This window comes from Bubalus kerabau, chromosome 1 (genome assembly GCF_029407905.1).
Source record: "Bubalus kerabau isolate K-KA32 ecotype Philippines breed swamp buffalo chromosome 1, PCC_UOA_SB_1v2, whole genome shotgun sequence".
NCBI classification, from domain to species: domain Eukaryota; kingdom Metazoa; phylum Chordata; class Mammalia; order Artiodactyla; family Bovidae; genus Bubalus; species Bubalus kerabau.
This window is the reverse complement of record NC_073624.1, coordinates 179,214,267-179,236,121: the sequence shown is the minus strand read 5'-3', so window position 1 is coordinate 179,236,121 and position 21,855 is coordinate 179,214,267.

The following is a 21,855-nucleotide window of genomic DNA, read 5'->3' as shown; positions in this document are numbered from 1 at the left end:
GGGAGAGATTATTTACATAGATGACATTCTACTATAGGAGACAATTCTTCCTGAAGTGTAACTCTGAGAAAACAAAGAAAGCTTCTCCCAGGAGTCAGAACCAGAATCAGGGCACACAGGACTTTACTGCTTACACCATAATATCTCTTCATCAAAGGACAGGGACTAATACGGAAACATACTTTGCTGAGAAATTGAAGAACACTTCGGGAATTTGTCTAAGGGAGATTGCTCAGCCATTCCTCAAGTGGTCACTACACATTGCATTCATCAGCTTGGGATGCTGTAACAAACACAAGAGACTGGACAGCTTAAACAACAGAATTTATTTTTCACATTTCTGGAGGATAGAAGTCTGAGATCAGGTGCCAAAATGGTTGGATTCTGATGAGAACACTCTTCCTGGCTTGCATGTGGTTGCTTTCTTGCTGCATCTTCAAACGGCCTTTTCATGAGTATAGAAACACAGAGAGAGAGCGAGGGAGAGAGAAAGAGAAAGCTCTTTCTATTCTTATAAGGCTGCCAATCCTATTAAATTATTGACACCATGGCTGTTTTGCTGAAGTTTTTACATTGTTTCACGTTCAATGGATTTGTTAACAAAAGAAACCACTCATTACACACAGATAAACAATATCAATTTTTAAATAAGATTATTTGATTTCAATGTACAGTCATTAAAAGAAAAAAAACATAGAAACAATAGAGAGACATAACAGCACATATATCACCACATTTGGCCAACCAACAATCAGAATTAAACAGCACTGAGAATTCCCTCATTAAAAGCAACTTGGAGTCCCAGTTGGGAGAGGGTCTTGGGCAGTGTGTCCACTCCATAAGTGAGACTTAAAATTGCAAATTTGGGGGTTCCCATTTATATTTCTGGGCTGCAAACTGATACCATAATTGGTTTGTGCACAAAAAGGAGCCCTGGTTTTAATGTAAACATTTTGCAATGTTGTTTTAGCTTGTGAGTCATAGGATTTCATTAAACTCCTTGGAAGATGAGGCTTAATCGCCCAGAGCTTTTATGTAATATAGTTTTATTAAAGTATAAAGGAGATAGTGAAAGCTTCTGACATAGGTATCAGAGGGGGCAGAAAAAGTACCCCCCTGCTAGTTTTCAGCTGGATCTTATATAGTCACTAGCAGTCTGTTAATGAAAGAAAGGAATGTCTTAAAACTCAGAATGGCACCAGGCCCTTCACCAATAAGATGCATTTGGGGATAATCTTGGCACCAAATGGTTCATCCTAGGCCATAAAATGATTAACTTGAATTTTGTAGAAGGACAGATTACCATAAAAATAGTTTCATTTACATAGATTAGGAGAACAATATCTGAGTATAACATACTGGTTTGTCAAGTAGGTTCTGAGCCATGAGGCGGAACTGACTTGAAGACAGAGTTTGGGGTAAATGCATGACACATTAGCATAGCTTAAGACAGACATTTCTGTAAGAAAACTGCATTGGTTATCTCAAGGTTTGAGAATAGTTAACTTCAGATGAAACCAGGTATCATTATGGCAACACAGTATTTTAAGAGAAACCTCCTTTTAAATTTATATAGAGAAGGAAAAAAATATCGCTAGTTGGTTTCCTCCTGCTGCTTAAGAGAGATAAAAATGTCTGACACTTGTAGGCTACTTCCTCCGTTTGGAGACCGCTGGCCTTCCTGCCTGTTACTTCTCACAAGTGAGCCTAAAAAAGTGTCCACCACTGTCCCCTTGTGTCAGGATGGAAATTAGACACTGAAGAGACCAGCAAACAGAAAAAACTAAAACAGAGGGAACCTCCTTGGAAGTGACAGGTGCAATAGATTAAAACCCTGTAGTTAGTACTGACGACATAGGAAGGGGCCTATAGATCTTGAGAAATGTAAGCCAGATCCAGGAACTATCCGAAAATGAACTGACCCCACACTGCCCACAACACCACCAGAGAAAATCCTAGATATATTTTTACTGCTGCTACTGCTATTGCTAAGTCACTTCCGTCGTGTCTGACTCTGTGTGACCCCATAGATGACAGCCTACCAGGCTCCCCCATCCCTGGGATTCTCCAGGCAAGAACACTGGAGTGGATTGCCATTTCCTTCTCCAATGCATGAAAGTGAAAAGTGAAAGAGAAGTCGCTCAGTTATGTCCAACTCTTCGTGACCCCATGGACTGCAGCCCACCAGGCTCCTCCATCCATGGGATTTACCATTCTTTAATTAAAATTTTTTTTAATTTTAAGTTCTCTATTACTCCTTCAACTTTCATTTTTATAATCTACTATTACTTAAAAAAAAAAAGAGAGACCCTATTTTTTAAAGCAAATTTCATAATATATTATAATTTTTGTGACTTTTTTTAATATTAAATTTTTGAAAATCCAACTTCTACTCTAGATTTTTAATCTTTGCTTTTTGGTATTTATTATCAATTTTGTACCTTTAAGAACCTAATATTGAGTATCCATTTTTACTTGGCACCGAGATTACTGACTTGACTGCTCTCTCCCACTTTGGACTCTCCTTTTTCTCCACCAGGTCGACTCTACCTCCTCCCTCGCCCTTCTCTTCTCTACCTAACTCTGTGAATCTCTTTGTGTGTTCAGGACTGTGGAGAATACTTAGGGAACTGATTACTGGCTGGGTGTGTCTCTCTCCTTTTGATTCCCCCTTTATCCTCCTGGCCACCTCTGTCTCCTTTCTTCCTCTTCTCTTCTCTGTATAACTCTGTGAACATCTCTGAGCAGTCCAGATTGTGGGGAGCACATAGGGAAGTGATTATTGTCTAGCTTGCTCTCTCCCCTTTTGATTCCCCCTCTTCTCCACCTGGTCACCTCTCTCTCCCTCCTCCCTCTTCTTGTCTCCATGTAACTCTGTGAACCTCTCTGGGTGGCCCTCACTGTGGAGACAGTTTTCGTATTTAACCTAGATGTTTTATCAATTTTGCTGTATAGATGGAGAAGAATTGAGGCTACTGTAAAAATAAGACTGAAAACCAGAAGCAGGAGGCTTCAGTCAAAATCCTGAGAACACCAGAGAACTCCTAACTCCAGGGAACATTAATTGACAGGGGCTCATCAAACGCTTCCATACCTATACTGAAACCAAGCATCACCCAAGGGCCAACAAATTCCAGAGCAAAACATACCACACAAATTCTCCAGCAACACGGGAACACAGCCCAGAGCTTCAATATACAGGATGCCCAAACTCTCTCCAAACCCATTGACATCTCATAACTCATTTACTGGACATTTCATTGCACTCCAGAGAGAAGAAATACAGCTCCACCCACCAGAACACCGACACAAGCTTCCCTAACCAGGAAACTTTGACAAGCCACCTGTTCAACCCAACCCACAGTCAGGAAACTCCATAATAGAGAGAACTCCACAAACTGCCAGAATACAGAAAGGCCACCCCAAACTCAGCAATATAAACAAGATGAAGAGAAAAAGGAATACCCAGCAGGTAAAGGAACAGGATAAATGCCCACCAAATCAAACAAAAGAGGAAGAGATAGGGAATCTACCTCATAAAGAATTCCAAATAACGATAGTGAAAATGATCCAAAATTTTGAAATAAAAATGGAATCACAAATAAATATCCTGGAGACAAGGATTGAGAAAATGCAAGAAAGGATTAACAAGGACCTAGAAGAAATAAAAAAGAGTCAATGTATAATGAATTATGCAAGAAATGAGGTCAAAAACACTCTGGAAAGAACAAATAGTAGAATAACGGAGGCAGAAGATAGGATTAGTGAGGTAGAAGATAGAATGGTATAAATGAATCAGAGAGGAAAAAAGAAAAACGAATTAAAGAAATGAGGACAATCTCAGAGACCTCTGGGACAATGTTAAACACTCCAACACTCAAACAATAGGAGTCCCAGAAGAAGACAGAAAGAAAGACAATGAGAAAATACTTGGGGAGATAATAGTTGAAAGCTTCCCTAAAATGGGGAAGGAAAGAATCACCCAAGTCCAAGAAACCCAGAGAGTTCCAAACAGGATAAACCCAAGGCAAAACACCCCAAGACACATATTAATCAAATTAACAAAGATTAAACACAAAGAACAAATACTAAAAGCAGCAAGGGAAAAACAACAAATAACACACAAGGGGATTCCCATAAGGATAACAGCTGATCTTTCAATAGAAACTCCTCAGGCCAGGAGGGAATGGCAGGACATACTTAACATGATGAAAGAAAATAACCTACAGCCCAGATTACTGTACCCAGCCAGCATCTCATTCAAATATGAAGGAGAAATCAAAAGCTTTACAGACAAGCAAAAGCTGAGAGAATTCAGCACCACCAAAACAGCTCTCCAACAAATGCTAAAAGATCTTCTCTAGACAGGAAACACAAAAAGGGTGTATAAACTCAAACCCCAAACTTTACTTTATTAAGTAAATGGCAATGGGGTCATACTTACCAATAATTACCTTAAATGTAAATGGGGTGAATGCTCCAACCAAAAGACAAAGACTGGCTGAATGGATACAAAAACAAGACCCCTATATATGTTGTCTACAAGAGACCCACCTCAAAACAGGGGACACATACAGACTGAAAGTGAAGGGCTGGGAAAAGTTATTCCACGCAAATAGAGACCAAAGGAAAGCAGGAGTAGCAATACTCATATCAGATAAAATAGAGTTTAAAACAAAGGCTGTGAAAAGAGACAAAGAAGGACACTACATAATGGTCAAAGAATGAATCCAAGAAAAAGGTATCACAATTATAAATATATATGCACCCAACATAGGAGCACCACAATATGTAAGACAAATGCTAACAAGTATGAAAGGAGAAATTAACAATAACACATTAATAGTGGAAGACTTTACTACCCTACTCACACCAATGGATAGAACAACTAAACAGAAAATTAACAAGGAAACACAAACTTTAAATGATACAGTAGACCAGTTAGACCTAATTGATATCTATAGGACATTTCACCCCAAAACAATGAATTTCACCTTCTTCTCAAGCCCACATGGAAACTTCTCCAGGATAGATCACATCCTGGGTCATAAATCTAGCCTTGGGCCATAAATTAAAAAAAAAATTGAAATCATCCCAAGCATCTTTTCTGACCACAATGCAGTAAGATTAGATCTCAAATACAGGAGAAAAACTATTAAAAATTCCAACATATGGAGGCTGAACAACACACTGCTGAATAACCAACAAAACACAGAAGAAATCAAAATATGCTAGAAACGAATGAAAATGAAAAAATAACAACCCAAAACCTATGGGACACTGTAAAAGCAGTGCTAAGGGGAAAGTTCATAGCAATACAGGCATACCTCAAGAAAGAAGAAAAAGTCAAATTAATAACCTAACTCTACACCTAAAGCAACTAGAAAAGGAAGAAATGAAGAACCCCAGGGTTAGTAGAAGGAAATAAATCATAAAAATTAGGGCAGAAAAAAATGCAAAAGAAACAAAAGAGACCATAGCAAAAATCAACAAAGCCAAAAGCTGGTTCTTTGAAAGGATAAATAAAATTGACAACCATTAGCCACACTCATCAAGAAACAAAGAAAGGAAAATCAAATCAATAAAATTAGAAAAGAAAATGGAGAGGTCACAACAGACAACACAGAAATACAAAGGATCATAAGAGACTGTTATCAGCAATTATATGCCAGTAAAATGGACAATGTGGAAGAAATGGATAAATTCTTAGAAAAGTACAACTTTCCAAAACTGAACCAGGAAGAAATAGAAAATCTTAACAGACCCATTACAAGCACAGAAATTGAAACTGTAAACAGAAATCTTCCAGCAAACAAAGTGCAGGTCCAGACGGCTTCACAGCTGAATTCTACCAAAAATTTAGAGAAGAGCTAACACCTATCCTACTCAAACTCTTCCAGAAAATTGCAGAGGAAGGTAAACTTCCAAACTGATTCTATTAGGCCACCATCACCCTCGTAGCGAAACCTGACAAAGATGCCACACACACAAAAAAGAAAACTATAAGCCAATATCACTGATGGGCATAGATGCAAAAATCCTTAACAAAATTATAGCAATCAGAATACAACACTTAAAAAGATCATACACCATGACCAACTGTGCTTTATCCCAGAGAAGCAAGGATTCTTCAATATCTGCAAATCAATCAATGTAATACACCACATTAACAAATTGGAAAATAAAAGCCATATGGTTATCTCAATAGATGCAGAGAAAGCCTTTGACAATATTCAACATCCATTTATGATAAAGACTCTCCAGAAAGCAGGAATAGAAGGAACATACCTCAACATAATAAAAGCTCTATATGACAAACCCACAGCAAACATTATCCTCAAAGGTCAAAAATTGAAAGCATTTCCTCTAAAGTCAGGAAGAAGACAAGGGTGCTCACTTTCACCACTACTATTCAACATAGTTTTGGAAGTTTTGGCCACAGCAATCAGAACAGAAGAAGAAATAAAAGGCATGCAGATTGGAAGTGAACAAGTAAAACCCTCACTGTTTGCAGATGACATCAACCACTACATAGAAAACCCTAAAGATTCCACCAAAAAATTACTAGACCTAATCAATGAATATAGTAAAGTTGCAGGATATAAAATCAACACAGAAATCCCTTGGATTCCAATACACTAATAATGAGAAAATAGAAAGAGAAATTAAGGAAAAAATTCCATTCACCATTGCAACAAAAAGAATAAAGTACTTAGGAATATATCTACCTAAAGAAACAAAAGACCTATATATATATATAAAACTATAAAACACTGGTGAAAGAAATCAAAGAGGACACTAATAGATGGAGAAATATACCGTGTTCATGGATTGGAAGAATCAATATAGTGAAAATGAGTATACTACCCAAAGCAATCTATAGATTCAGTGCAATCCCTATCGGGCTATCAACAGTATTTTTCACAAAGCTAGAACAAATAATTTCACAATTTGTATGGAAATACAAAAAACCTCGAATAGAGAAAGAAGAATGGAGCTGGAGGAATCAACCTGCCTGACTTCAGGCTCTACTACAATGCCATAGTCATCAAGACAGTATGGTACTGGCACAAAGACAGAAATATAGATCAATGGAACAAAATAGAAAGCCCAGAGATAAATCCATGTACCTATGACACCATAACTTTGACAAAGGAGGCAAGAATATACAATGGAGAAAAGACAATCCCTTTCACAAATGGTGCTGGGAAAACTGGTCAACCACTTGTAAAAGAGTGAAACTAGAACACTTTCTAACACCATACACAAAAATAAAGTCAAAATGGATTAAAAATCTAAACATAAGACCAGAAACTATAAAACTTCTAGAGGAGAATATAGGCAAAAATCCTCTCCGACATAAATCACAGCAGGATCCTCTATGACCCACCTCCCAGGATATTGGAAATAAAAGCAAAAATAAACAAATGGGACCTAACTAAAATTAAAAGCTTTTGTACAACAAAGGAAACTATAAGCAAGGTGAAAAAGATAGCCTTCAGAATTGGAGAAAATAATAGCACATGAAGCAACTGACAAAGAATTAATCTCAAAAATATACAAGCAACTCCTGAAGCTCAATTCCAGAAAAATAAATGACCCAATCAAAAAATGGGCCAAAGAATTAAACAGCATTTCTCCAGAGAAGACATACAGATGGCTAACAAACACATGAAAAGATGCTCAACATCACTCTTTATCAGGGAAATGCTAATTAAAACCACAATGAGGTACCATTTCACGCCAGTCAGAATGGGTGCTATCCAAAAGTCTACAAGCAATACATGCTGGAGAGGGTATGGAGAAAAGGGAACCCTCTTACACTGTTGGTTGGAATGCAAAGTAGTATAGCCACTATGGAGAACAGTGTGGAGATTTCTTAAAAAAAAACAAAAATAGAACTGCCATACCGCCCAGCAATCCCAGTGCTGGGCATACACACCAAGGAAAGCAGAATTGAAAGGGACACGTGTACCCCAATGTTCATTGAAGCAGTGTTTATAATAGCCAGGACACGGAAGCAACCTTGATGTCCATCAGCAGACAAATAGATAAGAAAGCTGTGGTACATATACACAATGGAGTATTATTCAGCCATTTAAAATAATTCATTTGAATCAGTTTTAATAAGGTGGATGAAACTGGAGCCTATCATAAATAGTGAAGTAAGTCAGAAAGAAAAATAGCAATATAGTATACTGACGCATATATATGGAATTCAGAATGATGGTAATGATGACCCCACGGCCGAGGTCAGGGGCAGCAGCCGAGAGGATCAACCCCACATCCAAAGTGCGGTGGTTGCACAGGCTCAGGAGGGCCGAGAAGATCTACTTCACATTCAAGGTTAGGAAGGGGTGCTGTGAGGAGACACCCCTCGTTCAAGCTAAGGAGCAGCAGCTCTGCTTTGCTGGAGCAGCGGTGAAGATATAACCCACGTTCAAGGTAAGAGAAACCCAAGTAAGATGGTAGGTGTTGTGAGAGGGCATCAGAGGGCAGACACATAAACCATAATCACAGAAAACTAGTCAATCTAATCACACGCCCAGAGTCTTGTCTAACTCAATGAAACTAAACCATGCTGTGTGGGGCCACCCAAGATGGGAGGGTCATGGTGGAGCAGTCTGACAGAATGTGGCCCACTGGAGAAGGGAATAGCAAACCACTTCAGTATTCTTGCCTTGAGAACCCCATGAACAGTATGAAAAGGCAAACGAATAGGATACTGAAAGAGGAACTCCCCAGGTAGGTAGGTGCCCAATATGCTACTGGAGATCAGTGGAGAAATCATTCCAGAAAGAATGAAGGGATGGAGCCAAAGCAAAAACAATACCCAGTTGTGGATGTGACTGGTAATAGAAGCAAGGTCTGATGTTGTAAAGAGCAATATTGCATAGGAACCTGGAATGTTCGGTCCATGAATCAAGGAAAATTGGAAGTAGTCAAACAGGAGATGGCAAGAGTGAATGTCGACATTCTAGGAATCAGAGAACTGAAATGGACTGGAATGGATGAATTTAACTCAGATGACCATTATATCTACTACTGCAGGCAGGAATCCCTTAGAAGAAATGGAGTAGCCATCATGGTCAACAAAAGAGTCCGAAATGCAGTACTTGGATGCAATCTCAAAAACGACAGAATGATCTCTGTTCGTTTCCAAGGCAAACCATTCAATATCACAGTAATCCAAGTCTATGCCGCAACCAGTAATGCTGAAGAAGCTGAAGTTGAACGGTTCTATGTAGACCTACAAGACCTTTTAGAACTAACACCCCAAAAAGATGTTCTTTTCATAATAGGGGACTGAAATGCAAAAGTAGGAAGTCAAGAAACACCCGGGGTACCAGGCAAATTTGGCTTTGGAATACGAAATGAAACGGCAAAGGCTAATAGAGTTTTGCCAAGAGAACACACTGGTCATAGCAAACACCCTCTTCCAACAACACAAGAGAAGACTCTATACATGGACATCACCAGATGGTCAACACCAAAATCAGATTGATTATATTCTTTGCAGCCAAAGATGGAGAAGCTCTATACAGTCAGCAAAAACAAGACCAGGAGCTGACTGTGGCTCAGATCATGAACACCTTCTTGCCAAATTCGATTTAAATTGAAGAAAGTAGGGAAAACCGCTAGACCATTCAGGTATGACCTAAATCAAATTCCTTATGATTATACAGTGGAAGTGAGAAATAGATTTAAGGGCCTAGATCTGATAGACAGAGTGCCTGATGAACTATGGAATGAGATTCGTGACATTGTACAAGAGACAGGGATCAGACCATCCCCATGGAAAAGAAATGCAAAAAAGCAAAATGGCTGTCTGGGGAGGCCTTACAAACAGATGTGAAGAGAAGAGAAGTGAAAAGCAAAGGAGAAAAGGAAAGACATATGCATCTGAAAGCAGAGTTCCAAAAATAGCAAGGAGAGATAAGAAAGCCTTCCTCAGTGATCAATGCAAAGAAATAGAGGAAAATCACAGAATGGGAAAGACTAGAGATCTCTTTAAGAAAATTAGAGATACCAAGGGAACATTTCGGGAGAAGGCAATAGCACCCCACTCCAGTACTCTTGCCTGGAATCCCATGGACAGAGGAACCTGGTAGGCTTCAGTCCATGGGGTCGCGAAGAGTCAGACATGACTGAGTGACTTTACTTTTACTTTTCATTTTCATGCACTGGAGAAGGAAATGGCAACCCACTCCAGTGTTCTTGACTGGAGAATCCCAGGGATGGCAGAGCCTGGTGGGCTGCCATCTATGGGGTCACACAGAGTCGGATATGACTGAAGTGACTTAGCAGTAGCAGCAGCAAGGGAACATTTCATGCAAAGATGGGCTCGATAAAGTACAGAAATGGTAAGGACCTAACACAGGCAGAAGATATTAAGAAGAGGTGGCAAGAATACACAGAAGAACTGTACAAAAAAAGATCATCATGATCCAGATAATCATGATGGTGTGATCACTCACCTAGAGCCAGACATTCTGGAATGGGATGTCAAGTGGGCCTTAAAAAGCATCACTATGAACAAAGCTAGTGGAGGTGATGGAATTCCAGTGGAGCTATTTCAAATCCTGAAAGATGATGCTGTGAAAGTGCTACACTCAATATGCCAGCAAATTGGAAAACACAGCAGTAGCCACAGGACTGGAAAAGGTCAGTTTTTATTCCAATCCCAAAGAAAGGCAATGCCAAAGAATGCTCAAACTACCACAAAATTGCACTCATCTCACACGCTAGTAAAGTAATGCTCCAAATTCTCCAAGCCAGGCTTCAGCAATACGTGAACTGTGAACTTCCAGATGTTCAAGGTGGTTTTAGAAAAGGCACAGGAACCAGAGATCAAATTGCAAACATCCGCTGGAAAAGGAAAAAGCAAAAGAATTCCAGAAAAACATCTATTTCTGCTTTATTGACTATGCCAAAGCCTTTGACTGTGTGGATCACAATAAACTGTGGAAAATTCTTCAAGAGATAGGAATACCAGACCACCTGACCTGCCTCTTCAGAAATCTGTGTGCAGGTCAGGAAGCAACAGTTAGAACTGGACATGGAACAACAGACTGGTTCCAAATAGGAAAAGGAGTACGTCAAGGTTGTATATTGTCACCCTGCTTATTTAACTTCTATGCAGAGTACATCATGATAAATGCTGGGCTGGAGGAAGCACAAGCTGGAATCAAGATTGCCGAGAGAAATATCAATAACCTCAGATATGCAACTGGCCCCACCCTTATGTCAGAAAGGGAAGAGGAACTGAAAAGCCTCTTGATGAAAATGAAAGAGAAGAGTGAAAAAGTTGGCTTAAAGCTCAACATTCAGAAGACTAAGATCATGATATCTGGTCCCATCACTTCATGGGAAATAGATGGGTAAACAGTGGAAACAGTGTCAGACTTTATTTTTGGGGGCTCCAGAATCACTGCAGATGGTGACTGCAGCCATGAAATTAAAAGATGTTTACTCCTTTGAAGGAAAGTTATGACTAAGCTAGATAGCTTATTAAAAAGCAGAGACATTACTTTTCCAACAAAGGTCCGTCTAGTCAAGGTTATGGTTTTTCCAGTGATCATGTATGGATGTTAAATTTGGACTGTGAAGAAAACTGAGCACTGAAGAATTGATGCTTTTGAGCTGTGGTGTTTGAGAAGACTCTTGAGAGTCCCTTGGACTGCAAGGAGATCCAACCAGTCCATTCTGAAGGAGATCAGTCCTGGGTGTTCTTTGGAAGGAATGATGCTAAAGCTGAAACTCCAGTACTTTGGCCACCTCATGTGAAGAGTTGACTCATTGGAAAAGACTCTGATGCTGGGAGGGATTAGGGGCCGGAGGAGAAGGGGACGACAGAGGATGAGATGGCTGGATGGCATCACCGACTCCATGGAGAAGAGTTTGAGTGAACTCCTGGAGTTGTGATGGACAGGGAGGCCTGGCGTACTGCGATTCATGAGGTCGCAAAGAGTCGGACACGACTGAGCTACTGAACTGACCTGAAAGATGACCCTATATGCCAGACAAGAAGAGACACAGTTGTATAGAACAGCCTTTTGATCTCTGTCAAAGAAGGCGAGGATGTGATTCGAGAGAATAGCATCGAAACATGTATATTAACATATGTGAAACAGATTGCCAGTTCAGGTTCAATGCATGAGACAGGGTGCTCAGGGCTGTTTCACTGGGGTGACCCCGAGGGATGGGATGGGGAGGCAGGTGGGAGGGGGGTTCAGGATGGGGAACACGTGTACATCCATGGCTGATTTATGTCAATGTATGGCAAAACCCACTACAATATTGTAAAATAATTAGCTTCCAATTAAAATAAATAAATTAAAAAATACTAAAAACAAGAACAGCAAAACAACAACAACAACAAATTTGTGACCAGGTTGCACTTCTCCTTAGGATCAGTATACAATCAGTTTATTTTATGATTATGTTCATCTTATATTTTACAGGAAAGAAAGAATAGCAAGTGTGAATTCCTTCAGTTCAGTTCAGTTCAGTTGCTCAGTTGTGTCTGACTCTTTGAAACCCCATGAATCGAAGCATACCTGGCCTTACTGTCCATCACCAACTCCAAGAGTTCACCCAAACTCATGTGCTTTGAGTTGGTGATGCCATCCAGCCATCTCATCCTCAGTCGTCTCCTTCTCCTGCCCCCAATCACTCCCAGCATCAGGGTCTTTTCCAATGAGTCAACTCTTTGCATCAGGTGGCCTAAGTATTGGAGTTTCAGCCTCAGCATCAGTCCTTCGAATGAACAGGCAGGACTGGTATCCTTTAGGATAGACTGCTTGGATGTCCTTGCAGTCCAAGGGACTTTCAAGAGTCTTCTCCAGCACCACAGTTCAAAAGCATCAATTCTTTGGCCCTCAGCTTTCTTCACAGTCCAACTCTCACATCCATATATGACCACTGGAAAAACCATAATCTTGACTAGATGGACCTTTGTTGGCAAAGTAATGTCTCTGCCTTTGAATATGCTATCTAGGTTGGTCATAGCTTTCCTTCCAAGGAGTAAGAATCTTTTAATTTCATGGCTGCAGTCACCATCTGCTGTGATTCTGGAGCCCCCCAAAATAAAGTCTGACACTGTTTCCACTGTTTCCCCATCTATTTGCCATGAAGTGATAGGACCAGATGCCATGATCTTCGTTTTCTGAATGTTGAGCTTTAAGCCAACTTTTCCACTGTCCTCTTTAACTTTCCTCAAGAGGCTTTTTAGTTCCTCTTCCCTTTCTGCCATAAGGTTGGGGCCACCTGCATATCTGAGGTTATTGATATTTCTCTCGGCAATCTTGATTCCAGCTTGTGCTTCCTCCAGTCCAGCATTTCTCATGATGTACTCTGCATAGAAGTTAAATAAGCAGGGTGACAATATACAGCCTTGACGTACTCCTTTTCCTATTTGGAACCAGTCTGTTGTTCCATGTCCAGTTCTAACTGTTGCTTCCTGACCTGCATATAGGTTTCTCAAGAGGCAGGTCAGGTTTTCTGGTATTCCCATCTCTTTCAGAATTTTCCACAGTTTATTGTGATCCACACAGTCAAAGGCTTTGGCATATTCAATGAAGTCCTTAACTTACTTCTAATGTTCTTATACCTATATATCAATTTTCTTTCTTCCCAGGCAGAAGAGGTATCTCCTATCACATACCAGTAGTATGAATCACTTACCAGTGCTCTAGATTCTATGATGTTACATTTTTTCCTTCTAAGATGTTTGTTGTACTATAGTTGGAGCATATCTCTGTATAAAGAACACAGAACTAAAATTTTTATTTTGTAAGTAACATGAGCCATACTAATATTATAGTACTTATCTAATGCTTCAATTTGTGTAAAATTCAAGAAAGTGCACAATATATTTCATGTCTTTTATGTAATTATTAAAACATACTCTTTATGAACCTCAATTTTCTTATTTATGAACATTATGTGGGATAGCATACATGATTTCAGATGAATATTGCATGAAATAAATGAAATGTGGGATATATTTTGCTGAGTCCAAAGAAAATATTCAAGGCAAAAGTCATGTGCATGTATGTGTGTGCTCAAATGTATATATATTTTTACTGTAGATAAATATACTCATATAAATACTTGTACACTAGTTCACCTCAGTTACTTAGTCTTGTCCAACTCTGTGACGCCATGGATTGCAACACACCAGGCTTCCTGACCATCACCAACTCTTGGAGCTTGCTCAAACTCATGTGCATTGAGTCAGTGACATCATCCAACCACCTCATCCTGTCATCCCCTTCTCCTCATGCCTTCAACCTTTCCCAGCGTCAGGGTCTTTTACAACGAGTCAATTCTTCGCATCAGGTGGCCCAAGTATTACAGCTTCAGTATCAATCCTTCCAATGAATATTCAGGGCTGATTTCCTTGAAGATGGACTGGTTGGATTTCCTTTCTTTCCAAGGGACTCTCAAGAGTGTTCTCCAACACCACAGTTCAAAAGCATCAATTGTTCAGTGCTCAGCTTTCTTTATAATCCAACTCACATCCGTACATGACAACTGGGAAAACCATAGCCTTGACTTGACAGATCTTTGTTGGCAAAGTAATGTCTCTGCTTTTTTAATAGGCTGTCTGGTTTGGGCATACCTTTTCCTCCAAGAAGGAAGCATCTTTTAATTTAATGGCCACAGTCACCATCCACAATGATTTTGGAGCCCCCCAAAATAAAGTCTGTCACCGTTTCCATTGTTTCCACATCTACTTGCCATGAAGTGGTGGGACCAGATGCCATGATCTTAGTTTTCTGAATATTGAGTTTTAAGCCAGGTTTTTCATTCTCCTCTTTCACTGTCATCAAAAGGGTATTTAGTCCTTCTTCACTTTCTGCTATAAGCATGGTGCCATCTGCATATCTGAGGTTACTGATATTTCTCCCAGAAATTTTTATTCCAGCTTGTGCTTCATCCAGCCTGACATTTCACATGATGCACTCTGCATAGAAGTTAAATAGGCAGGGTGACAATATACAACATTGACGTCTTCCTTTCCTGATTTGGAGCCATTCTGTTGTTCTATGTCAGTTCTAACTGTTGCTTCTTGACCTGCGTATAGATTTCTCAGGAGGCAGGTCAAGTGGTCTGGTATTCCCAACTCTTGAAGAATTTTCCACATTTTGTTGTGATCCAAAGTCAAAGTCTTTAGCATAATCAATAAAGCAGAAGTAGATGTTTTTCTGGAACTCTCTTGCTCTTTCAAAGAGCCAATGGACATTGGAAACTTGATCTCTGGTTCCTTTTCCCTTTCTAAATCCAGCTTGAATATCTGTAAGTTTATGGCTCATGTACTGTTGAAGCCTGGCTTGGAGAATTTTGAGCATTGTTTTTCTAGATGAGTGAGATTAGTGAAATTGTGTGGCAGTTTTAACATTTTTTGGCATTGCCATTGTATGGAATTGGAATGAAAACTGACCCTTTCCAGTCCTGTGGCCACTGCTGAGTTTTCCAAATTTGCTGGCATATTGAGTGTAGCACTTTCACAGCATCATCTTTTGGGAAGTGTGCTTATATAGAAACAAATCTATGAAACTGAAAAACTATGAAATAAAATGATTTGCAGAGATAATAAAACCAGTTAAGTAGAGTTATGGTTATACAACTGTCTTCAGCAAATGAATGGAGCATTGAAAACTTATTGAAATATGATGTACAATAGCAGTTATTGAACAATATCAACATGATCAATAATTAAGTAAGCAAAGATTTTGACATAAAAGAATATAACATAAAGTGTATCTATACCTCTTTGGTCATCTTTAACCATTATATCTACTACTGAGGGCAGGAATCCCTCAGAAGAAATGGAGTAGCCATCACGGTCAACAAAAGAGTCTGAAATGCAGTGCTTTGATGCAATCTCAAAAACAACAGAATGATCTCTGTTCATTTCTAAGGCAAACCATTCAGTATCACAGTAATCCAAGTAGATACCCCAACCAGTAATGCTGAAGAAGTTGAAGTTGAATGGTTCTATAAAGACCTACAAGACCTTTTAGAACTAATACCCCCAAAAGATGTTCTTTTCATTATAGGGGCTGGAATGCAAAAGTAGGAAGTCAAGAAACCCCTGGAGTAACAGCCAAATTTGGCCTTGGATTATGGAATGAAGCAGGGAAAAGACTAATAGAGTTTTGCCCAGAAAGTGCACTGGTCACAGCAAACACCCTCTTCCAACAACACAAGAGAAGACTACACATGGACATCACCAGATGGTCAACACTGAAGTCAGACTGATTATATTCATTGCAGCCAAAGATGGAGAAGCTCTATACAGTCACCAAAAACAAGACTGGGAGCTGACTGTGGCTCAGATCATGAACTCCTTCTTGCCAAATTAGACTTAAATTGAAGAAAGTAGGGAAAACCACTAGACCATTCAGGTATGACCTAAATCAAATCCATTATGATTATACCGTGGAAGTGAGAAATAGATTTAAGGGACTAGATCTGATAGATAGAGTGCCCGATGAACTATGGATGGAGGTTCGTGACATTATAGAGGAGACGGGGATCAAGACCATCCCCATGGAAAAGAAATGCAAAAAAGCAAAATGGCTGTCTGAGGAGGCCTTACAAATAGCTGTGAAAAGAAGAGAAGTGAAAAGCAAAGGAGAAAAGGAAAGATATAAGCATCTGAATGCAGAGTTGCAAAGAATAGCAAGAAGAGATAAGAAAGCTTCTTCAGCGATCAATGCAAAGAAATAGAGGAAAACAACAGAATGGGAAAGACTAGAGATCTCTTCAAGAAAATTAGAGATACCAAGGGAACATTTCATGCAAAGATGGGCTCGATAAAGCACAGAAATTGTAATGGCCTAACAGAAGCAGAAGATGTTAAGAGGAGGTGGCAAGAATACACAGAAGAACTACAAAAAAGATCTTCACGACCCAGATAATCACGACGGTGTGATCACTGACCTAGAGTCAGACATCCTGGAATGTGAAGTCAAGTGGGCTTTAGGGAGCATCACTACGAGCAAAGCTAGAGGAGGTGATGGCATTTCAGTTGAGCTATTTCAAATCCTGAAAGATGATGCTGTGAAAGTGCTACACTCAATATGCCAGCAAATTTGGAAAACTCAGCAGTGGCCACAGGACTAGAAAAGGTCAGTTTTTATTCCAATCCCAAAGAAAGGCAATGCCAAAGAATGCTCAAACTACCACACAATTGCACTCATCTCACACGCTAGTAAAGTAATGCTCAAAATTCTCCAAGTCAGGCTTCAACAATACGTGAATTGTGAACTTCCATATGTTCAAGCTGGTTTTATAAAAGGCAGAGGAACCAGAGACCAAATTGCCAACATCTGCTGGATCAGAAAAAAACAAGAGAGTTCCATAAAAACATCTATTTCTGCTTTATTGACTATGCCAAAGCCTTTGACTGTGTGGATCACAATAAACTGTGGAAAATTCTTCAAGAGATGGGACTAGCAGTCCACCTGACTTGCCTCTTCAGAAATTTGTGTGCAGGTCAGGAAGCAACAGTTAGAACTGGACATGGAACAACAGACTGGTTCCAAATAGGAAAAGGAGTACATCAAGGCTGTATATTGTCACCCTGCTTATTTAACTTCTATGCAGAGTATATCATGATAAATGCTGGGCTGGAAGAAGCACAAGCTGGAATCAAGATTGCTGAGAAAAATATCAATAACCTCAGATATGCAGATGACACCACCCTTATGTCAGAAAGGGAAGAGGAACTAAAAAGCCTCTTGATGACAGTGAAAGAGGAGAGTGAAAAAGTTAGCTTAAAACTCAATATTTAGAAAACAAAGGGCATGGAATCTGGTCCCATCACTTCATGGCAAATAGGTGGGGAAACAGTGGAAACAGTGTCAGACTTTATTTTTTGGGGCTCCAAAATCACTGCAGATGTTGACTGCAGCCACAAAATTAAAAGACGCTTACTCCTTGGAAGAAAAGTTATGACCAACCTAGATAGCATATTGAAAAGCAGAGACATTACTTTGCCAACAAAGGTCCGTCTAGTCAAGGCTATGGTTTTTCCTGTGGTCATGTATGGATGTGAGAGTTGGACTGTGAAGAAAGCTGAGCCCTGAAGAATTGATGCTTTTGAGCTGTTGTGTTGGAGTAGACTCTTGAGGGTCCCTTGGACTGCAAGGAGATCCAACCAGTCCATTCTGAAGGAGATCAGCCCTGGGATTTCTTTGGAAGGAATGATGCTAAAGCTGAAACTCCAGTACTTTGGCCCTTTGGGAGGGATTGTGGGCAGGAGGATAAGGGGACGACAGAGGATGAGATGGCTGGATGGCATCACTGACTCGATGGACTTGAGTCTGAGTGAACTCCTGGAGTTGGTGATGGACAGGGAGGCCTGGTGTGCTGCAATTCATGGGGTCATAAAGAGTCTGACACAACTGAGTGACTGAACTGAACTGATACCACTTTGACTTGAAACAGATGTTCTATTACTATTTGTTGAATGAATCAGGGATTAGGTTTCCGTGCATTTGGGCCTTTAATATATGATAAAGTGATAAAGCGTGATTGTTTTAAAGAAGTTGGCACAAGTAGTTATCCATCTAGAAGGAAATTATGTGGGTTTCTACTTCACACATCTTAAAAATTTCTGAAGGATTATAGACCTCAGTGTAAACAGACAGAAGACCTCTTAGGTGAATATGTAAAGATCTACAGATAAAAATATATGGAGAAGAAGGGGACAACAGGAGATGAGATAGTTGGATGGCATCAGCAACTCAATGGGCATGAGTTTGAGCAAGCTCCAGGAGATGGTGAAGGACAGGGAAGCCTGGCGCGCTGTATTCAGTGGGATCACAAAGAGCCAGACATGACTGAGTGACTGAACAATACACATAAAGCTACATGTGGGAAAAATCATCATAATTAAAACAAGAAAATCATATGTAAGAAGATGGATATATTTGACTACATAAAATTTAAAACTTTTTATGGACAATATATTCAACTAAGAGTTAATGAAGAAAGATCTGTAAAAATCATTAAAAATGCTGCTAAGAATAGAAGGCATGTAATTTATGGACATGTAATAACAATGGACATGTAATAATGAACATGCTGATCAACTACATGAATATTTATTCAAGTTGATTAATAGTTTAAAGAAACAAACAAACAAACAAAAATCTCTTTCACATCCGTCAGTCTGTGAGACAACTTAAAGATCTCTCACATTGATTGGGGTTGGAGTTTTTAAACAGGTAGTAAACAAGGATTCTTTACTTTTTCTGCAGAAAGGTGACATGTTACACATGGGGGAAATAACCTGAAGAGACTGTTAACATTAAAATACAGATATTTTAATTGTGATTTCTCAATCTTGGCACCATTGGGATCCTGGGCCAGTTGATTATTCTTTGTGGTGGGGACTATCCTGTGCATTGTAGGATGTTAGTTCAAGATGTCTCTGGACAGTGCTCAATGTCCCTTGAAGGAATGATATTGCATTTGGTGGGGAATCAGAGTTTTAACATAGCAATCTTAAAATATTTTTGTATGATTGTCATAATGGCAATATCCATGGGATTGGATATGACTTAGTGAATAACAGCAACAATTGAGAAAAATTATGTAAAGCTTTGTTAGGGAAATTAAATAGATAGTCTTATTTAGGCTTCAGAGACAAAGCAGAGCAGATCACTGACCTTTCTTATAACCTGCCTGGACACTGACCTGACTGGGAGTGACTGCCTGCTGTGAGTGCAAGACTAAAACACCATAGATAAAATGGGTGAAAAATCTTGAGATTTTTGAGCCCCTGGAGGAGACCTGGTCAACCAAGCCCCAGGCTTGACTACACTCCAAGTTTTACACAACAAGGCAAACAGCAATAACATGAAACCAGAGCTGAAATTTGCTCACAGATTGATGATGATATCAGTTTGCTTCCTGGAATTTGAAATGAACTGGAACTGCAATCTTTGAAGTTTCACCCACAAATTGGACACACTGCTGCCTGGGACCCTTTCCCAGTTGGGACTCCAGAAGTGCTCTGTAATGAGACTTCCCAGCACTGTTTAAGTCTGGATGTTGTTAAGAACCCAATTTGGTGTTGTATCCTCTGCTCTTTCTATTTCTCTTTTCTTTTAATGTTAGTATATTGAAAGTAAGCAAGATAATTCTCTAGTAAATATTTGTATTATTTGTTTGCATATAACGAGTGACTCATTTTGTTAACAAATCCTTTGAACCTGAGATGAAAGTGAAAACTTTCGGCAGAACAAGCTTTACACAGGTGAATAGCAGAGTCACACCATGAAATGTTATGGAGCCACTGAAATAATGAATTAGCATTACACTAGTTGAATGGAGGTTTAGTCTTTGAGGTATTATTGAGTAAAAGAAAGACTGGACATGTAGAAAAAAGGACTGCACTAAGACATGAAGAACAATTGTGATGCCACAGAATGCTATTTGTGTGTTTGTATGCCTATGAATCCCAGGGACGGGGGAGCCTGGTGGGCTGCCGTCTATGGGGTCGCGCAGAGTCGGACACAACTGAAGCGACTTAGCAGCAGCAGCAGCATACCTATGAATATATACATAACACAAAAAAAGAGAGTGTTAAAAGAAGCTAAGAATTTATGAAATAAAGACCATTAGTAGGAATGAAATTAGGTTAAGTACAGAGGATTCACACAGTTCATGGGGTTCTTAAAGAATACTGAAGTGGTTTGCCATTCCCTTCTCCAGTGCACCATGTTTTATCAGAACTCTCCACCATGACCTGTCCATCTTGGTTGGCCATGCATGGCATGGTTCATAGTTTCATTGAGTTACACAGAGTTATGACAAAGGATGAGATGGTTGGATGACATCACTGACTCAATGGACCTGAGTTTGAGCAAACTCCAGGAGATAGTGAAGGACAGGGAAGCTTGGTGTGCTGCAGTCCATGAGGTCATAAAGAGTTAGACATGACTTAGCAACAGAACAACAACAACATAGAGGTCCAAAAAACTTTATGAAATAGAAACAAATGAGAATCTAAAGCTAGTTTAAAAACCATGATAACTTTATGACACAGTATTGGTTTTGCCATACAACAACATGAATCCACCATGGGTGTACACATGTTCCCAATCCTGAACCCCACTCCCACCTCCCTCCCCATACCATCCCTCTGGGTCATCCCAGTGCACCAGCCCCAAGCTTCCTGTATCCTGCATTGAACATGGACTGGCAATTCATTTCACCTATGATATTATACATGTTTCAATGCCATTCTCCCCAAATAACCACACCCCCCCATTCTTCCACAGAGCCCAAAAGACTGTTCTATACATCTGTGTCTCTTTTGCTGTCTCACATACAGGGTTGTCGTTACCATCTTTCTAAATTCCATATATATGCGTTAGTATACTGTATTGGTGTTTTTCTTTCTGGCTTACTTCACTCTGTATAATCGGCTCCAGTTTCATCCACCTCATTAGAACTGATTCAAATGTATTCTTTTTAATGGCTGAGTAATACTCCGTTGTGTATATGTACCACAGCTTTCTTATCCATTCATCTGCTGATGGACATCGAGGTTGCTTCCATATCCTGGCTATTATAAACAGTGCTGTGATGAACATTGGAGTACACGTGTCTCTTTCCCTTCTGGTTTCCTCAGTGTGTATGCCCAGCAGTGGGATTGCTGGATCATAAGGCAGTTCTATTTCCAGTTTTTTTAAGGAATCTCCACGCTGTTCTCCATAGTGGTTATACTAGTTTTTGTTCCCACCAACAGTGTAAGAGCATTCCCTTTTCTCCACATCCTCTCAAGCATTTATTGCTTGTAGACTTTTAGATCGCAGCCATTCTGACTGG